Raw genomic sequence first — 19,890 nt, 5'->3', positions numbered from 1 at the left:
GGGTCCGGGCTGGGGATTCGAACCCGCCACCTTAGGTGTACGTGGCTGGCGCCCTAGCCGGTTGAGCTATAGGCGCCGAGCCAGTGAATTCGATTTTAAATCAAATCCATGTCCTCATTCTTGTCAATCTTCTAACCAAGACTAGCCAATGGTGTAGCAGGAAACCGACGCAGACAGAAGACTCTAGGCACCAGTTGATTAGAGGAAGCGGGTTTATTTGGCCGGGGGTACTCGGAACACCAGCGTGTTTCCCAAAACCAAGCCCCCTGACTCAATCTCTTGCTTCTCTTTTATCCACCTTTCAGGGTGGGCGTGCACGTGAGGGTCATAAGACAGAGAGACATGACATCATCCTCAAGGTCCCGGGCTCAAGGGGGAAGGTCAGATTCGCCCTCGTCCTTGAGACTGGTCAGACCACCTGCCCCAAAGGCAACAGAAACCCAAGGAAGTTACTAGGTTACAATCTAGGCCCCGAGTATGTCAGGGGAGAAACACGCAGACAGCAGAAATGCCTGCGGCTTGGCTGAGGCCTACACAGAGCGGCTAGGATAGATTCTTTTAGTTCTGCTTTTACTTTCTTGCCTCAATGGAACTCACAAACTAAACAGCCAAGCAAATGTAATACAGCATCTGAAATACTACAAAGGTAGTGTGGGTGACGCTAGAAATGGAGCTGTCATCGGACGCTGGTTCTCACATGCTCCTGAGCGCACACTCCTGGACACATCTGTGTGTTCAGGTGAAGTCATTTGAAGAGTGTGGTATAGAGATGGCCTCAGGTTTGTCATTTCCTTGGGTTTTCTCAGTTCAGTGGTTTTCAAAGTATGTTTCTCTGGGCCCTAGAGTCCTCAGAGACCCCCTCAGTAGACGGGGAAAGGCAAGCAATCAGGACCCTCCATCGTTCACCCTGGGATCAGCTGGTGTGGCTTCACTTTCATGTGTTTTACATAATGGGGTTCTGAGTAAGATTTCTTTCAAAGCAAAAGGAAAGTATCAGTCCGGGGCCCAGCAGGAAAAAGTATATTTGAAGATATCTTAAAGGAGGGGAGTTTTAAAATAGATATGGCCAGGAATTAAGAAAACCAAAAAGATGTGGTAAAGCACAACTATTTAGTGACAGCAGGAGTTACCATTATCTACTTGGACCGTGGGGTAAACCCCCACATAAAATTAAATAAAATGTGCTCTTTTAATTCCAGAAACTGCGCGAAAAGACTTGCGAGTATTAGGGGCTTCTGTCGAGGCCCTAAGTGACCTGGGAAAACACAGTGGGGGCCTGCAGGCCAGGCGTAAAAACCTCCTACAGGGAAACCCAACTGCGTAGTCAAGTCAGCCTGTCAGATAAGGGTTGAAACAGCCCACCTGTGCAGAGGACATGACTCAAAGTTTGATGTGAGTAAAAAGAAAAACTCCATCATAATGATGTTGAGTAAAATACTCCATCGTAACTGCAGGGTCTCTAAAACCATAAGAAAACAGTCATGGAGCCTGTTTCTCGGAAATTTAATTGAGTACATAGAAGAGAAAGGTTTTACTCCTCTGTTTATCCTAACATTTAACTTTAACAATAGAAGTCAGATAATGTATAGTTCTTTTAGGTCTTCAGAGAGGAATAGCCTGAGGCTAGCTTTAAGATGGTTGTCTTACTTTCCCGGACTTTCTTTCTTTAGGCTAATCTTTATCTTATGATGGCTATCTCACTTTCCCGGACTTTCTTTCTTTTCTATAGTTTAAGATAAGAATTGAGGATGTTAGGATTTTTGATCAGTGTGGTATACGTGACTAACTCCCAATAAAAGGGAGTGGAAAATAAAGACATTTTGGTACATGCCACTTAAGAGTGTGTAGTCGTTTCTTGCTTTCATACAATTCTAAGAGCGAGCTTCCACCTGCAGCCAAGCCGTCCTTCTCTCCCTGTGAAAGAACATCACCCAACATGGACAAGAAGAGGGAGCAGTTACCAGAATTCAAAGAGAGATAAAAGAGAAGATTGCAGGTCAGGACCTGTGACTTTCATCAGAAGAACATTTAGAAATAGCTTAGAAATGGAAGGGAGGATACCAGAGAATACACGGCTTGTCCTAACTCCCTTCTTCCCTTCTGCCAACCTGATGAGAAGCCAGAAGGCAAGGGAGCCTGTGGATGTCGTGAGTGCCTCACAGTCACCTCCAGAAAAAGAGCATTTAGGACCTTGTGTTAAACTGGAGTTAAGCTATCCTTCCTCTAGAAAATCATTGGGAAAAGATTTTGTATAGTATTATGTACTAGATCTAAGCTATTAAGAGCAAAGGGGCTGGCTCAGTGCTAGACTCGTTTCTGGTTTGTTTGTTTTGTTTGTTTGTTTGGTTGGTTTTTGTTTTGTTTTGTTTTTTGAGACAGAATCTCACTATGTCACCCTCGGTAGAGTGCCATGGCATTACAGCTCACAGCAACCTCAAACTATTGGGCTTAAGCCATTCTCTTGCCTCAACCTCCCAAGTAGCTGGGCCTACCGGTGCCTGCCACAACGCCCTGCTATTTTTTTTTTGCCGTTGTCATTGTTGTCTAGCTGGCCTGGGCCAGGTTTGAACCCACCAGCCTGGATGCATGTGGTCAGCGCCATAACCACTATGCTGCTACGGGCATGGAGCCAGGGCTAGACTCTTCACATGTGGTATGCACAACTCTATGTTAAATATCATAGATGTGTTAGCTGAGGATCAAAGAAGTTTGAAACTTATCCATGCCCCCAAAGCTGTGGTTCTTTCTATATACCGAATTGAAAGGAAAAAAAAATTAAAATGATTAAAAAAATAAGAGTCAACATTGTAAAGCACTTTTTAGTTAAGTTCTGGAGATGGATGGCAGTGAACCAAATTGAAAGGGAAAAAAATTAAAATGATTAAAAAAATAAGAGTCAACATTTAAAACACTTTTTAGTTAAGTTCGGGAGATGGATGGTAGCGATAGTCACGCAACGCTGAATCTATATAATGCCACCAATAAGAACGCTTAAAAGGGACTGAAATGGTAAATCGTAGGTGATGTATATTTTGCCACCATAAAAGAAACAAAAGGAGACAGAGGGTGTTATGGCAGGGGAGGAAGTGGAAGATGTGATAATAAAAACGAAGTTGAAAGGATGTGCGGAAGGGGTCAGGAGCCCAGTCATGCAGGAACCTTCCAGAAGCTAGAAAAGGCAAAGAGATAGATTCTCCACTTGCATTTCAAGAAGGAACCAGCTCTGCACACCTCGATTTAAAGCCAATGAAACTGACTATAGCCTTCTGGTCTCTAGAAATGTGAGAAACGAAATTTGTGGTGCTAAACATTTTCTTTCTAGTTAGCGATACATGCCCTAAACTTGGTCCTTACGCATTGTGAGATAGTGTGTGGCCATTATCTGTAAGTGAGGAAAGAAAAAAAGAAAAAGAAAAAGAAGAAAAGTAGTGAGGGAGAGGGACAGAGGGAGAGAAATTTAAGGTTGGTAGATAGTAGTGATCTAGGTGGATAAACTCTCCAAAACGTGTGACCTCTTTCTTCTTGGACCATGATGATTTTGAAACATATCAACTAATTCTTTGACTTTCCTCCTGCCACAAGGTAGAATCTAACTCTCCTTCTTTCAAGGTGGGCTGTACTTAGTGACTGGTTTTGAATGAATAGCATGTGACACTCTCTTGGCATAAAACTGTTTAACAAAAACAAATGGAATATGTTGCTATGTGATTGTTACTCAATCTGCCTTCCAGAAAGTCGTCTTGCTTGGTAAATCACCTATAATAAATAATCTGGTTTTTTAAATGTCTGTTCAGCATTCCATTTTTTTTTTTTAGAATGTCTTACTCAGGTCTTTATTGTGAACATAAAGAACGAAATGCACAAATTTTAAAAATATAGTCATCTCTGGCTCGGCACCTGTGGCTCAAGTTGCTAAGGCAACAACCACATACACCTAAGGTGGCGAGTTTGAATCCAGCCTGGGCCTGCCAAAACAACAATGACAGCTGCAACCAAAAAAAAAAAAAAAAAAATAGCCAGGCGTTGTGGCGGATGCCTGTGGTTCCAGCTACTTGGGAGGCCAAGGCAGGAGACTCTCTTGAGCCCAGGAGTTGGAGGTTGCTGTGAGCTGTGATGCCATAGCACTACACCCAGGGGGATAGCTTGAGGCTCTGTCTCAAAAAAAAAAAAACATAAAAAATACAGTCATCTCTCTTTATCTATAGAGGATTGGTTCTAGGACCCCCTACACCAAAATCCACATGTGATCAAGTCCCTTATAGGAAATTATGTAATATTTACACATAACCCCCACACACATCCTCCTGTATATTTTAAATCATCTCTAAATTACTTATAATACCTAATGCAATGTAAATGCTATGTAAATAGTTGTACTATATTTTAACAAATATGTGTTATTTTTTAGTTCTGTTTTTGTTTTTCAGAATAGTTTTGAATCGTGATTAGTTGAATCCAAGGGTGAAGAATCCATTGATACAGAGAGATGACTGTCCATTTGTTTCATCTTCCCTTCCTAATTACTAATAAAAATACATGTTATTTCTGTGTGCAAGTAACCATATGTTTCAATCCAATTTGCTCTCAACATATAAAATAGCACTCCCCAATAACAAATCTTTCCAGGACATGACCCTATATGATTTCTCCAGCTGTAATCAACCAGGGACAGCAACAGGAAGATTGATTGGCTGCCATAAGCCCAGCAAGAATAAAAGCAGTAGTTTAATAACGTGGGAACTAAAACATATTGCACCTTTCATGGACCTTCCAGACATGTACGAGAACTACTCAGCATTTTTTTTTTTTTTTTTTGAGACAAAGCCTCAAGCTGTCCCCCTGGGTAGAGTGCTGTGGCATCACAGCTCACAGCAACCTCCAACTCCTGGCTTAAGGGAGTCTCCTGCCTCAGCCTCCCAAGTAGCCAGGACCACAGGCGCTCGCGACGACGCCTGGCTATTTTTTTGGTTGCAGCCATCTTTGTTGTTTGGTGGCCCCAGGCTGGATTCGAACCCACCACCCTAGGTATATGTGGCTGGCGCCCCAGCCACTTGAGCCATAGGCACCGAGCCTTTTTTTTTTTTTTTTTTTTTTTGAGACAGAGTCTCACTATGTCGCCCTGGGTAGAACGCTCTGGCATCACAGCTCACAGCAACCTCAAAATCTTGGGCTTAGGCGATTCTCTTACCTCAGCCTCCCAATCGGCTGGAACTACAGGCACCTGCCACAATGTCCAGCTATTTCTTTGTTGCAGTTGTCATTGTTTACCTGGCCTGGGCTGGGTTCGAACCCGCCAGCCTGGGTGTATTAGACCAGGCTTACAGCTGCAGGATCACTGTCATCCACCCCCATACATTCTCAACGGGTTACCCGCCACTCTGGCCCTGTTATATTGTTAATTTATTCATGGGAGATCCCCAAATCTCCAGCCCAGATCTCTTTTGAATATGACACCGAAAATGTTTAACAGCCTATTCAACAAATCCATTTAGATATCTCAAAGAATCCTCAGGTTCAATCTAAAATGTCAATTAAACTCATTTGTCTTCTTCTGCTCACTGTATAAGCTCCTAGGCTCCTATATGGTGCTGGGCACTACCATGCCCAAAATCTGGACATCACACTTTCTATTTCTGCTCATATCCAATTAATAACCCAGTCCTGCAAATTCTGCCTCACTTCACCCCATTTTTCAAACCCCCTTGTTCAAACCTGGGTTACAAACTCCTCTCTGTTTTGGGCCTGGCATCCCTCCAATTCATTCTCCACACTACTGCAGAATGATCTTTCTAAGGTGCTAATCTGGTCATCGTTACTTGTCCTGCTTAAAATTCCTCTCTGGGCTGGGTATGGTAGTTCACATCTGTAATCCTAGCACTCTAGGAGGCCAAGACAGGTGGATTTCTTGGGCTCAGGATGTGGAGACCAGCCTGAGCAAGAGGAGATCTCATCTCTAAAAATAGACGGACTTTAAGACGGGCACCTGTAGTCCCAGCTACTTGGGAGGCTGAGACAAGAGGATCGCTTGAGCCCAGGAGTTTGAGGTTGCTATGAGCTATGATGCCACAGAACTCTCCCCAGGACAACAAAGTGAGACTCTGTCTCAAAAATAAAATAAAATAAAATAAAAATACCTCCCTGGTTCCTTGGCATTTTGAGGACAAACACACAAACTCGTCATTGTGGCTTTCAAGGCTTCCCCCTGCTCTCACCCCAGCTCCCCCTCCACCATCATTTCTCAACATTATTTTCTCTGCCCTGTACACTTCAGGCATGCAGTCTTCTGGGCCCATTACAATTTCCTCCTGACTTCTTATCTTTTGCAAATGTTATTCTATATGCTTGGAATGTTCCCTACACTTATTCTGCATTTACCTGTCTAATTCTTACTCATCCCTAAGTTTCACCCCACACCCCAAACCCCCAAAACTGCCTATACGTAGCTATATTTTATACTCAAGCTTATTAAAGTGGAGGCACTTTGGGTCACAGACTCAAAAGACTCCAGGCCACATGACAAACTTGTCCCCATAAGGTCCGTCTCTCGACTACTTTCTTCTGTTCTGAGTACCCGCCACCCCAAATTTTCAGTTATAATTGGCTTCCTAGGTAGTTTTGTGTTTAAAGATGCAGGGCGCTGGTCCTGTCCAGGCAGCACGGTTCACTTAAAGATTTTATTGTCCATTGTAAATTAATAAAACGACATTTCAGTCTCTGTAAGCTTGGATAACATGAGTCTGCCAAGAGAAGAATTTACTTGCAAGGTGCTGGCAAAAATTAAGTTTTCAACCTGCAAAGCAAAGATTCAGGGCCTGTCTCACAGTGACTTTGCCAACATAAATGAGCTTTCTGAGGCCTCTTGATGTGAGCCAGCTGGCCTTCCTCTGTGACATAATGAGAATGATGAGCTATACAGGACTTAGGCCTGTCGTGCCTCTATCTCCCCTTTTAATTTGATGGAAAATCAGTGGCAGAAGATCCCAGAGGCCATATAATTCAATAGTACATTCCTTAAACCCATGGATTACTTAGAATAGTCTGAAATTTTAGGGTAATGTATTGTAGTAACGCCTCAAATAAATGGTCCTCTGTGAAATACTAATCTGAAAATGTATTGGCACATAGAGCTCAGGGATAGCAGTGTCAGTAAGGAACAGAGAAGATAAAGCACTTTTGGTAATAGAAGCACTATTAATAGTTAAATTATTTTATAAGAATATTCAGGCAAAAGAGGTATCAATGTCATCTCTCTCAAGTGACATCAAAGGAAGTTTACTATGAAAATTTGGAAGATAGGGTGGTGCCTGTGGCTCAAAGGAGTAGGGCACTGGCCCCATATGCGGGAGGTGGTGGGTTCAAACCCAGCCCCAGCCAAAAGCTGCAAAATAAATAAATAAATAATAAACATGAGCCACTGTGTTTGGTCCTCTGATACCTTAAAAAAAAATTTAAAAAATTTGGAAGATAACATGAAAAATAACACTTAATTTGCCTTTTTTCTTTTCTTTTTTTGAGACAGAGTCTCAAGCTGTCACCCTGGGTAGCGTGCCTGGTGTCACAGCTCACAGCAACCTTCAACTCTTGGGCGTAAGCAATTCTCATGCCTCAGCCTCCCAAGTAGCTGGGATCACAGGCACACACCACAATGCCCGGCTATTTTTTGTTGTTGTTGTTGTTGTTGTTGCAGTTGTCATCGTTGTTTTTAGCAGGCCTGGGCCGGGTTCAAACCCGCTAGCCTCAGTGTATGTGGCCAGCGCCCTGCCCACTGAACTACGAGCACCACCCTTAATATGTCTTTTATAAACTTTTTCAGGATAATATTTGTTACAGATTGGTTATCTCAAAATGAAATCCAAAAGTATATTTTATTGACAGGTGTTGGTTAATATACCAAATGGACATTTAGATGAATAAAAAGACAAACAAAACCTTAATATGGGAAGAAAATTAAAGAACAACTTTGAAAAACTGCAACACCCCTTTTCTTCATTTTTCCTAGTGCTTCTTTCCTTAGATTGTGAAAAATCTTGAAGGCATGGTGCAGCCTTCAAGAAAAATTGTTAGCTTTTTCAATTCATTTGAAATCTAGATTGCAATATTGTTTGTTCAAGAAACTATACTGTGTATGCTGCTATTATGGTATAAGATGGTGGGAAGAAATTTCAAAGTAATAAATAATTTAGTTTTGTCATGAGAGGTAATGAAAAGATATTTTATATATATATACATTATATATATATATATATATATTTTTTTTTTTTTTGAGACAGAGCCTCAAGCTGTCCCCCTGGGTAGAGTGCTGTGGCATCACAGCTCACAGCAACCTCCAACTCCTGGGCTCAAGTGAGTCTCTTGCCTCAGCCTGCAAAGTAGCTGGGACTACAGGCGCCTGCCACAACGCCCGGCTATTTTTTGGTTGCAGCTGTCATTGTTGTTTGGCGGGCCCTGGCTGGATTCGAACCCACCACCTTAGGTGTATGAGCCACAGGCACCAAGCCATATATGTATATTTTTTTATTTTTGGCAGAGTTCTCCTCTGTTCCCCAGGCTATAGTGCTATGGTGTCACCCTAACTCACAGCAACCTCAAACTCCTGGGTTCAAGTCATCCTTCTACCTCAGCCTCCCAAGTAGCTGGGACTAAAGACACCTGACACAATGCCTAGTCAGTTTTTCTAGTTTTCAGTAGAGATATCCTCTCCCTCTAGCCTCAAACTCCTGAGCTCAAGGGATCCTGATGCCTCTGCCTGCCAGGGCGAGCCACCATGCCTACCAAACCAAATTTCTTAAATCATGTTACATGCTAAAGAAAAATTCTGAAATAGCAAATAACCACATAGTGGAGTAATTTTAAATTGAAAAGTTAAGGATATTGTTAGGCAAATAAATATATTTATTATTCCATATTGATAACCTTGCTAAACTGAAAATTCTGTAAGGGAGAACGGAATACAGAGATCTCTCATGCCTTTTGCTCTCACTTGGGAAGTTGAAGACACTTGGAAAGACCAAGCCAATTTTTAAGGCTTGCCATTTGAAACTCTTAAGTCAGTTTTCAAGCCTGCATAGTCGTTTCTGACCCTATTAGAAAGTTGCCTTGAATCATTGTGCCAACAAGTTCAGGGGAATTCATTTTTGCTTTGTTTTGCTTTATTTAATTTATTCATGGCTTGTTTGTTTCTATTATTTGGAGAATTATTATCTATTAAAGTTTGGGATAAGTATAAATCCTCTAAAGTGGCAGTCCCCAAGCATTTTGGCACCAAGGATCAGTTTCATGGAAGACAATTTTTCCAGCAAGGGGTGGTCAGAACATTAGATTCTTGTAAGAAGCACACAGCCTAGATCCCTTGCATGCACAGTGTACGGTAAGTTCACAGTCCCATGAGAATCTAGTGCTGATCTGACAGGAGGCAGCGTTCAGGTGAGGACGGGAGTGATGGGAAGGGCTACAAGTTCAGATGAAGCTCCCTTTGCTTGCTTGTCCACCGCTCCCCTCCTGCTGTGCACTCTGGTTTCTAAGAGGCCAGCAATTGGTCAGCTCTAACAAAATGTTTGCTACATCTTTTCTTTATAGTTTAACTTGCTTCCTCAAGCAATAATTCATTTAGGAAGTTTTTTTTTTCCCCCATGAAAAAGACCATTTTTTGAAACCTAGGTGTGACTAGACAGCAAAATCTACCTGTGGTTGTCAAATGTTCTGTAATTCAAAGTAAAGATAAAATACAGGACTACTGAGGTGGATAAAAAATTAATAGATTTTAATTTAAAAGAAGCTTTAATAAGAACTTTTCAATTTTTTTTTTTTTGAGACAGAGTCTCACTGTGTCATACTCGGTAGAGTGCTGTTGCATCACGGTTCACAGCAACCTCCAACTCTTGGGCTTAAGTGATTCTCTTGCCTCAGCCTCCCAAGTAGCTGGGACTACAGGCGCCTGACACAAAGCCCAGCTATTTTTTTCTTGCAGTTGTTATTGTTGCTTAGCTGGCCAAGCTGGGTTCGAACCCACCAGCCTTGGTGCATGTGGCCGGTGCCATAACCACTGTGCTACGGGGACCGAGCCAGAACTTTTCGATGTTGAGAAACATTATTCTATTGAATATTGCAAACATTTTGGATGTCATTTTGGATTTTTTTTTTTTTTTTTTTGGCCGGGACTGGGTTTGAACCTGCCACCTCCGACATATGGAGCTGGCCCCCTACTCCTTAGAGCCACAGGTGCCGCCCCCATTTTGTATGGTTTTTGGAATAATTTACACAATGATTGGAAGCTGAAATGGCTGCTTACTTTCTCTGTGTTACTTTATATCTTGTAACCTTTTTTGCCAAGATAACATAACCCAACAGAAAGTTTGTAGCTAACACGGAGCACTTAGTAGCACTATTCTGAGCGTCTTACATTATTTCATTTACTCCTCCTATCAATCCCATGAGATACAAAGTACCCAGGTTCAGAGAGATCAAATAACTTGCCCAAACCAAGTGATGGAGCAAAGGTCTGAAAGCAGAGCCTTTTACCACGTATTGCTGTATTATTACATATTATACATTTTACGTATTTCCATTGTTTATTGTCTGCCCCTTTCATTAGAATACAAGAGCAAACCAGATACAATGGCGGATGCCTGTAATCCCAGCGACTTGGGAGGCTGAGGCCGGAGGATCTCTTAGTATAAACCCCATCTCCAAGAAAATATGTTTAAAGGCAGGACATTCGTTTGTTTGTACACTGCTATCTCTCCAATGCTTCAAACACTACCTGTCACATAGTGTGTACTCGAAAGTACGCATGAAGTGAAAAGAAAAATGTTTTTTAATGTGTGGAATAAATAAATGAGTAAAGATGCAGTTCTCTTTGGCTTTAAGGGTACAAGTTATTTTAAACGGAAAAAATGGGGAAAGTGTAAAGTGAATGCAGAGGAAACTGAAAAGTAAAGGAAATTAGTTGCCTAAAGGATACCCAAACCCTCAAGTCAGTGTGGCAACCGAGGAAATCTCCCGCCCACCTTTCCAGGGAGAGATTAATATAAATGACAAGGGCTCAGCTCTTGTCGCTCAGTGGTTATGGTACCGGTCACATACACTAGGGCTGGTAGGTTCAAACCCAGCCCAGGCCTGCTAAACAATATATGACAACTGCAACAACAACAACAAAAATAGGCGTTGTGGCGGACACCTGTAACCCCAGAGTCTTTCTATGTCTCCCTCGGCAGAGTGAGTGCTGTAGCATCACAGCTCATGCCAACCTCCAACTCTTGGCATAAGCAATTCTCTTGCTTCAGCTTCCTAGGTAGCTGAGACTACAGGTGCTGGCCACAATGCCCAGCTATTTTTAGAGGCAAGGTCTTGCTCTGGGTTAGGTGGGTCTTCAATGCCTGAGCTCAAGCAATCCACCTGCCTTGGACACCTAGAGTGTTTAGATTACAGATGTGAGCCACCGTGCCAGCCTGCCTTATTCTTTCATTCTCTTTTATAACCTCCTAGATTTGAAGCCTGGATCTAACCTTTTAGGTACATTTTCCTTCTCTAATATGAACACTAAAAACTGTTTTTAAAAGAAAAACTACTCATTTTTCCCTTTTCAGAATTTTTGATATGTCTTTTTATTTTTTATTTTTTTTGAGACAGAGCCTCAAGCTGTTCCCCTGGGTAGAGTGCCATGGCATCACAGCTCACAGCAACCTCCAACTCCTGGGCTCAGTGGGTCTCTTGCCTCAGGCTCCCAAGTAACTGAGACCACAGGCGCCTGCCACAACACCTGGCTATTTTTTGGTTGCAGCCGTCATTGTTGTTTGGCAGGCCTGGGCTGGATTCGAACCCACCACCTTGGGTGTACATGGCTGGCGCCTTAGCCACTTGAGCCACAGGTGCCAAGCCGATATGTCTTTTTATGATCATCCAAGTTTAGTTTTAAATTCCTATTATAATTTTTTCTCTGAGACATGAGTTTCTTAAATGTGTCTTAAAATTTCCAAACACATATTTTTAAAAAATCTTTTAGAATGTACTTTTAATACTCTGGTTTATCTTCAGATTGTATAAATCTTTTACTTTTACTAAAGATTTCCAAGGAGAGGAACAATTCTGAGTCTTTACCCAACTTTCTGAGGTCTTGCATCCTTAAGGCTACTTTTTTTTTTTTATTAAAGCATGGCTGTGTACATTAATACTGTTTTTATATACAATTTGAAATATTTTCATCAAACTGGTTAACATAGCCTTCATGTCATTTTCTTAGTTATTGTGTTAAGACATTTATATTCTACATTTAGAAAGATTCACATGTACCCTTATAAGATGAACCATAGGTGTGATCCCACCAATCACCCTCTCTCCACCCATCCTCCCCCCTCCCCTCTCCTCCCTCTCCCCTTTCCCCATGTTCTTGGGCTGTAATTGAGTTATAGCTTTCCTATGAAAGCTATAAATTAGTTTCATAGTAGGGCTGAGAACACTGGATACTTTTTCTTCCATTCTTGAGATACTTTGCTAAGAAAACTATTTTCCAGCTCCATCCATGTAAACATGAAGGAGGTAAAGTCTCCATCTTTCTTTGGGGCTGCATAGTATTCCATGGTGTACATACACCGCAATTTATTAATCCATTCGTAGGTCGATGGGCACTTGGGCTTCTTCCATGACTTAGCAATTATGAATTGGGCTGCAGTAAACATTCTGGTCAAATATCTTTGCTGTAGTGTGATTTTTGGTCTTCTGGATATATACCTAGTAGAGGAATTATAGGATCAAATGGTAGGTCTACTTTTAGTTCTCTAAGTGTTCTCTCGATGTCTTTCCAAAAGGAACGTATTAGTTTGCAATCCCACCAGCAGTGCAGGAGTGTTCCCTTTTCTCCACAACTACGCCAGCATCTGTGATTTTGGGATTTTGTGATATGGGCTAATCTTACTGGTGTTAGATGATATCTCAAAGTAGTTTTGATTTGCATTTCTCTGATAATTAAGGATGATGAGCATTTTTTTCATATATCTGTAAGCCATGTGCCTGTCTTCTTCAGAGAAGTTTCTCTTCAGGTCCCTTGCCCACCCTGAGATGAGATCACTTGTTCTCTTCTTGCTAATACGTTTGAGTTCTCTGTAGATTCTGGTTATTAAACCTTTGTCGGAGACATAGCCAGCAAATATCTTCTCCCATTCTGAGGGCTGTCTGCTTGCTTTACTCACTGTGTTCTTGGCTGTGCAGAAGCTTTTTAGTTTGATGAGGTCCTGGTGTATTTTTGATGTTGCTTCAATTGCCTGGGGGGTCTTCCTCATAAAATTTTCTCCCAGGCCGATTTCTTCAAGTGTTTTCCCTACATCTCAAGGCTACTTTAAAAAATGCACTTATAGGCTCGGCGCCTGTGGCTCAAGTGGCTAAAGCACCAGTCACATACACCTAAGGTGGCGGGCTCGAATCCAGCCCGGGCCCGCCAAACAACAATGATGGCTGCAACCAAAAAATAGCCAGGCATTGTGGTGGGTGCCTGTGGTCCCAGTTACTTGGAAGGCTGAGGCAGGAGACTTGCTTGAGCCCAGGAGTTGGAGGTTGCTGTGAGCTGTAATGCTACAGCACTCTACCCAGGGGGATAGCTTGAGGCTCTGTCTCAAAAAAAAAAAAATGCACTTATAATTCAATTTCATTGTGTTTAGAGAATATGTTCCACATATTGTAGTTCTTATAAAGTTTGCTATCTGGGGTGGTGCCTGTGGCTCAAGGAGTAGGGCACTGGCCCCATATACTAGAGGTGACGGGTTCAAATCTGGCCCTGGCCAAAAAGTGCAACAACAAAAAAATAAAATAAAATAAAATAAAGTTTGCTCTTTGGCCATTTTCTGGGATAGTTTACAAATAGATGTTCCATCAGCACCTAAAGGAAAAATATGTAATCCATTGTCAAGTGCAGGATTTCATATATTTCATTAGATCAAACTTGTTAATTATATTGTTTAAATCCTCTATACTCCCTCCGACATTTTTTGTGATTAATTATTGACATAGATGTATTTAACTCTCCCACTAAGATGGTTGTTTTGTTAACTTCTACTTTATGTATTTTAGAGTTGTGCTATGCCGCTCATATAACTTGAGAGTCATTAAATCTGGGCAAAATGAATCTTCTATCACTGTGTTTACCCTTATCCACTAACGTTTTTTGTTTTAAAATATAGAGGAAGAAAAAACATCTTTTTCCTCCACCTGTTATAGGTTCATTGGCTGGAACTCTGCAAATTAGAGTAACATAAGATAGATTAAAAAGAGAAAAATACGGCGGCGCCTATGGCTCAGTGAGTAGGACATCAGCCCCATGTACCAAGGGTGGCAGGTTCAAACCTGGCCCTGGCCAAACTGCAACCAAAATATAACTGGGCATTACACGGCGGGCACCTGTAGTCCCAGCTACTTGGGAGGCTGAGGCAAGAGAATCACTTAAGCCCAGGAGTTGGAGGTTGCTGTGAGCTGTGATGCCCAGGAGTTGGAGGTTGCTGTGAGCTGTGATGCCACTGCACTCTACCAATTGGGGCAATAAAGTGAGACTCTGTCTCTAAAAAAGAGAGAGAGAGAAATAAACCACTTTATCAATGTGTGTATCACATAGACACATGTGAGAACTTGGTTATGACTACCTCAAAGTGGCAGTTAGACTATGAACTTGTATAGCACCTTAGCAAAGAGTGATAATTGTGTAGAGAATTGACAAGACAAAGGAAAAGGAGTTAGAGTTTCTATGGCAAGTAAATCAAGGGAAGGCAAATAAATGTATGTGGAAACTCGAGATAGATAAGGTCATTGAGTAAGACTTGTTTGTGTAGACTCTGTCTTGGTGCCATGCCCTCTCTAGTGCTAAGATTCTTGTCTCTGTCCTGTGGGAGAAGAGGGCACAGAGGGAGGCATGTGGTAAATGCCTAACAATGGGTTCATTTATGTCCCGCTTTCAGGTAGATGGGGAGGGCAGAAAGTTTGTCTGTATCTTCTTTTTATCAATTGCCTTCAGCTCAAAAGAATCCTTATGTCAAAGTGACACATTTTGGGATGACATTCTCTGATCTCCTTCAAATGTCTATTTTGTCTGATATGAATATAGTTTGTCTAGTATAGCTATATTTGATCAAAAATATAATTATATTTGATAAATATAGCTTTTTACATCCCATAACTTTCTTTTTCTGGTTTTCAGCAGTGGTGAGTGGATACATGGTCATCAATCAACTCTCTGGAGGAGGGAAAGGGGTGCTGCTTTGTAGAAAGTGCTGATTTCCATTGTGTCAGCCCTTCCTCTTGGGGTTTCTAGGCAAACTATAGGATACTCAGTTAAATCTAAATTTTAAAGAAACAGTGACTAACATTTAGTATAAGTATATTCTAAATATTGCATGGAACACACTTATCTTAAAAAGGATTTGCAGCTGAGCATGGTGGCTCACACCTGTAATCCTGGCACTTTGGGAGGCCATGGTGGGAAGATCACTTGAGGCCAGGAGTTCAACACCAGCCTGGGCAACATAGTTAGACCTGGCTCTACAAAACATTAAAAAAATAAAAATGTTGGGCCTGATGGTGTGCACTTGTAGTCTCAGCTGGTTGAGAGGCTGAAGCAGGAGGATCAGCTTCAGGAATTTGAGGTTACAGTGACCTGTGTTCTGTGCCACTGCACTCAAGCCTGGATGACAGAGAAAAACTCGGTCTCAAATAAAGTGTTTGCAATTTATCAGAAGTCAAATTGAACTAGCTGTCCTGTACTTTTATTTGCCAAATCTAGCAACCCCATTCCTACCAAAATAACATCATTGAATGCAAAGTTAGGAAGAGATGGTCAACTTTTTTTTTTTTTTGAGACAAAATCTTACTCTATTGCCGAGGCTAGACCTGAACCTAGCTCACAGCAACTTCGGACTCCCAGGTTCAAGTGATCTTCCTGTCTCAGCCTCCTGAGTAGCTTGGACTACAGGCACCTGCGCCAATGCCCAACTAATTATTTTTTATTTTTAATAGAGATAGCAGGCATCTCAATGTTGCTCAGTTTCATCTCGAGCTACAGAGCTCAAGTGATCCTCCCACCTCAGCCTCCCAAAGTGCTAGGATTACAGTTATGAGCTACCACAGCTGGCTACAATCAACTCTTTTTATAAAATCTCTTATTATTGAGATACTATTCCTATGCCATACAATTCACTCATCTAAATGTATAAGTCAATGGTTTTAGTATATTTATACGGTTGTGTGACTACCACTAGTACAATCAATGTTAAAACATTTTCTGTACCCCATAAAGAAACCTTGTACTCAGTAGCCATCACTAACCTCTAATCCTTCCCTAGCACTAGGCATCCACAACTTACTTTCTGTAGCTATAGATTTCCTTCCTCTGGACAGGTCATTAATATAAATAGACTCATACAGTATGTGCTTCTTGGTTACTGTCCTCTTTCATTTAGTGCTTGCTTTCAAGGTCCATCATGTTGTGGCATGTATCAGTCCTTCATTTCTTCTTACTAGTGAATAATATTTCCTGGTATGAATGTGCTATATTTTATTTTTCCATTTATATGAACAATGCCGCTATCACAATCTCCTTAGGCTGCTTGTCATCACCTGAGGCTGCTTCATTGAACAAAGTCATTTCCAAAATCTCACTTCCTGATAACAACCTTCCTCAAGGAGCTTGCATAATCAACTTTGGGCTTGTTGTTTAAAAAAAAAAAAAACGCTAATTTAGGAGGAGAATACTATCTAGCTGTCACAGGCATTTCTCTTGATTCATGAGGTGGAATGTTTCCAATTTATAGAAAATATATTTTTCCTTTGTGACTTTTCTCCTCTTGTCTCTGTCCATTTTCTACTGATACGTTAATCTCTGCCTTTTGGATCTGTAAGTCTCCTTTATGGATTAAGAACATTAGCTTTTTGCTCGGCACGTATTTTGCATACAATTCTCCCATGCTTACGTTCGTCTTTTAGCTTTTCACAGTCCTTGAAAACATACAGAATTGTTCTTGTTCCTAGGAAGTCAAGTATTTCAATCTCTTCTATTAAAACACTGCAGGAATGTATGATTTGAAAAGTAACAGTTGCAAATATTCTTACACTCTTCCCCCACCATGAATATCTCTGATCACAGTTTAAAAGAATCATATCGATAGTCCACATATTTTCAACGGTCTCCTCTTCTCCATTTTTTTGTTTGTTTTTGTTTTCATGAGACAGAATGGTCTTGAACTTCTAGCCTCAAGTGATCCTGCTGCCTCAGCCTCGCAATGCACTGGACTTACCCTCTCAACACTCTCTTCATTTTTAATTCTCCATTCCCATCAAGGCAATCTGCATCTCTTCCCTGGATGACTATAGCAACTTCCTCTTCTTTCTCTCCAAATCACTGTTCATACCATAGCTGGATGGCCACATTTGAACATGAACTAGATTTTTTTTTCTAAACATAAACTAGCACACAAGGCATTAACCAAGGTATACCTACAGTTGATATGCTGTTCCTCACTTTATTCTCACTTACCAATGTATGTTGGACCTCACTATGTTCAAATATTATGTGGGACATACCTACATATTTTTTTAAAAGTACCTTTATTGGTCTGAAATTCAAATGTCACTGATGTTCTATATTTTTATTTGCTAAGTCTGGCAGCCCAGCTTCTACCATTGATCTAAGACAAGGCGGCTACTTTGGTTTTAGCCTTTGCTCAGCTACAGAAAGAAGCTGGGGAAGCTGAAGGAACTTGTGTCCTGTTGTCTTCAGGGCATATCCCATTGTACCGTGTTTCCCCGAAAATAAGACCTACCCCAAAAATAAGCCCTAGCAGGATTTCTATGCATTTGTTGAATATAAGCCCTACCCCGATAATAAGAACTAGTAATGGGCTCATGGGCTCATCACTAGGTCTTATTATCAGGGTAGGGCTTATATTACAGATACACTGTATCTACATGGCCATGCATTTTGGGGCGGATAGGAAGACATCCCCTGAAAATAAGCCCTAGTGTGTCTTCTTGAGAAAAAATAAATATAAGACAGTGTCTTATTTTCGGGGAAACACGGTACGTCTGTTAATATCCCATGGACCATAGTTTGGTTAGATGGCCACATATAGCTTCTAGGGAGGCTGGGAAATGTGGTCTTTACCTGGATAGGGCTGCGACCAGCTAAAATCCTACTGCCATGGAAAAAGGGAAGAATGGTTATTGGGGAGCAACTAGCAGTTTTACATAGATAGCAATCTCTCCCTCACTGGATACATACGGTCTTGGTGGGATTGCCACTAGAGGTACCCAACCCTCTTCCTTACTGGATGGGCATGTGACCCCAACTAGGCCAATCAGGCAGTCCTCTTCTAAAACTGAAAGCTTATGCAAAGTGACAGAGACCTAAAATAGTTGAAGTTTATTCATCCTGACTGTGGTGACCTAGGGGGGCTAAACATGATCGTTTACACTCGTGTTACTTAGATCTCTGGGGTTTTCTGGTTGCTGAGCTTGCTCTGAGTCTGCCTTTCCAGATCAAGATTTTCCTGGAACTCTGTGAGATAGCCTGTTGTTTTTATTTTCTTAAGTTGTCCAGACTTGATTTGGGTTGCAAACTTGCAATCGTAGACACTTGATGAAAGGTCAAATCTGAACCCATTCCAAGATGAGGAAATATAAAACCAGTTTCCCCCACCCTTGGGGATTTTTGATTAAGTAGGTTTTTGCTTCTGGAGTTTTCATATTTAGGGTACCAAGATGAACATAAAGATAGAATCTTAAAATTAAAAACATACTGACAAAGATTAAATATGTTTAGGCTAATACTTGTGCTTACTCAGTGCCAGGAGCTTTGTTAAATGTGATATATATGTAAGCTGTCTCCTTAAAACCTTATTGCAACAATAAGGGGAGTTCTTACTTAGCTGATAAGGGAAATTGGGTTTATGAGAGTTAAGTGATTTCCCTAAGGTTACATGGTTCATAAAAAATGTAGCCAGTATTCAGGGTGGTGCCTGTGGCTCAGAGGAGTAGGGAGCTGGCCCCATATGCCCAAGGTGGTGGGTTCAAACCCAGCCCCAGTCAAAAACTGCAAAAGAAAAAAATGTAGCCAGTACTCAAAACTTAGGTTAATTTTATTATTCCATACCATATTCCAAACTTAACATAAAATATCTAATATCTAAACAGCTTGTTTGATTTTAATTAGTTGGTGTTTTTTTGTTTTTTTGGGTTTTTTTGGAGACAGTTTCAAGCTGTCGCCCTGGGTAGAGGGCTCCAGCAACATAGCACATAGCAACCTCCAACTCGAACTAAAGTGATCCTCTTGCCTCAGTTTCTCTATTTTTAGTAGAGACGGGGTCTCACTTTTGCTCAAGCTGGTCTCAAACTTGTGGGTTCAAGCAATCCACCCGCTTCAGCCTCCCGGAGTGCTCAGATTACAGGCGTGAGCACCTGGCCTGATTTTAATTAGTTTTTAACATTTTATTTTGAAAAAATTTCACATGTGAAAATATAAAGAATAATATAATTTAAAAAGAATATACTGGCTCGGTGCCTGTGGTTCAAGCAGCTAAGGGGCCAGCCACATACACCTGAGGTGGTAGGTTCAAATCCAGCCTGGGCCCACCAAACAACAGTGAGGGCTGCAACCAAAAAATAACCAGGCATTGTGGTGGGTGACTGTAGTCCCAGCTACTTGGGAGGCGGGGGCAGGAGACTCGCTCGAGCCCAGGAGTTGGAGGTTGCTGTGAGCTGTGATGCCATAGCACTCTACCCAGGGCGACAGCTTGAGGCTTTGTGTCAAAAAAAAAAAAAAAATACAATAAAGTTGTATAAACCTATCACCCAGCTTCAGTAATTATTTATACTCTGCCATCAATCCCTCTCACCCTACAAATTCTGTTTTTTTATTAAATT

The 19,890-nt window shown here is 41.4% G+C and overlaps 1 non-coding gene across 1 annotated transcript; it reads left to right on the top strand.

The window, feature by feature from the left end:
- The first annotated feature begins 12,013 nt into the window (after positions 1 to 12,013).
- LOC111723079 lies at positions 12,014 to 12,128 on the top strand. Its single transcript, XR_002771699.1, has one exon. It is a non-coding gene; the product is annotated as a U5 spliceosomal RNA (small nuclear RNA).
- Positions 12,129 to 19,890: the final 7,762 nt, after the last annotated feature.

Source organism: Otolemur garnettii, unplaced genomic scaffold (assembly GCF_000181295.1).
Source record: "Otolemur garnettii isolate 467f Iridium unplaced genomic scaffold, OtoGar3 scaffold00007, whole genome shotgun sequence".
Taxonomy (NCBI): Eukaryota; Metazoa; Chordata; class Mammalia; order Primates; family Galagidae; genus Otolemur; species Otolemur garnettii.
The sequence above is the reverse complement of the archived record's forward strand: the minus strand, read 5'-3'. Positions and strand labels throughout refer to the sequence as shown.